The sequence below is a fragment of the Sinocyclocheilus anshuiensis genome, unplaced genomic scaffold (genome assembly GCF_001515605.1).
Source record: "Sinocyclocheilus anshuiensis isolate Anshui unplaced genomic scaffold, SAMN03320099.WGS_v1.1 scaffold128, whole genome shotgun sequence".
Taxonomy (NCBI): Eukaryota; Metazoa; Chordata; class Actinopteri; order Cypriniformes; family Cyprinidae; genus Sinocyclocheilus; species Sinocyclocheilus anshuiensis.
Genome location: NW_015555710.1, coordinates 471615 through 473068, shown reverse-complemented (window position 1 = coordinate 473068; position 1454 = coordinate 471615). Strand labels below are relative to the sequence as shown.

General features: G+C 33.6%; 1 protein-coding gene across 1 annotated transcript in view; it reads right to left on the bottom strand.

Annotated features, from left to right (window-relative positions):
* Positions 1–1454, bottom strand: part of n4bp2 (NEDD4 binding protein 2) — a 14016-nt gene that overhangs the window by 3587 nt on the left and 8975 nt on the right. The window lies entirely within an intron of this gene.

Genomic DNA, 1454 nt, shown 5'->3' with positions numbered 1-1454 from the left:
ATTAAAAGTTGTTATAGATTTCAGAGCCCATTATATGTTAAAAATAATGGCTTTCAATACTGTAATGTTGAATGGCTATAATTAATAGGTAAAATTGAGGGAAAATGCACCAGCAGGACAAAAACTTTGTAAATATGTTTAGTTATTGTAGTAGTAATAACTGCCTGTTTTTGCAAAAAGAGTTTCATGGCCGGTAAAAACAATTTTGGCCGGTAAATTTTAAAAATTGTGCAAAAAGTTAGTTTTAGGCCCTGTATACATATATACATATATATATATTAGGGCTGTCAATCGATAATTTTTAATCTGATTAATCATATCCTTTTTCTGTGATTAATCGCACACTTCATGAAATTAAGCATAGACCATTTATCTTGTTTCAAATGTTTATTTTGTCATAATTTGCTATATCCAGCAAAGTAAACCAGAAGATTGAAGGGTGATTCTTAAAAATCTGTATTTTCTGCAAGTTTTTTCATGATAAATTTAGATGTCTTTCCAAAAAAGGACACTTAGAAACTCCAAAAGGACACCAAAGAACCAAATGATGTAAGGAGCCCATATAAGCATATATGAAAGAAAAAAAAAAAAAACAGAATTTTATAGTACGTGTACAGTGCAACAGCAAAGAGCTTTTTTACATTTTAGAGAAGCCAAGTTGCGATACCGAACAGAACCACATGGAGATGCCAAAAAAAAAAAAACTAAACCAACCGCCTGCTTACTGCATATATCTACTACAGTACACGGATCCATTCCGTATAAATAAACACAGCAACATAAACATGACAAATCAAAACATTATCGTGAATGTGTGTGGAAACAACGTGAATGTACGGAAATGTCTGTGCCTGTGCATAAACACAATGTTCGATCAGTGTGTCAAGAGCACTCATACACGCACTCTTCAGAGACAATCGCAGAATATGACAGAGCTCGTGTTTTAAAGCGAAACGCACTGGAATTAATAATTCACTTAAAACGCAACGCATGTATCGTGATTAATCGCATGATTGTCATGAGTTAACTCATGATTAATCGCAACTTAATCACATTTTTATCTGTTCTAAATGTACCTTAAATTAATATTTTCCAAGTTTTTAATACTCTAATCAACATGGGCATGGACAAATATGAATGCTTTATGCAAATGTATGTTTATTATTAGTAAAACGTAGAGGGGAGCGTGCATTTGCGGTGGCAGGGCCACGACTCTGGAATACCCTACCTTTAGAGATTAGAATGGCCCCTTCTTTGTCTGTTTTTAAGTCCTTGCTAAAAACGTATTTGTTTTCCTTAGTGTATTGACTACTGTGATATGTTAATTTTTAACCGTGCGGTTTTAAATTTTTGTCTGGTTTGTTCTCTGTGTATGTGGTAAAATTGTTGCTCTTCTGAAAAGCACTTTGGTCAGCCTGGTGGCTGTTGTATATGTGCTCTACAAATAAAATGAA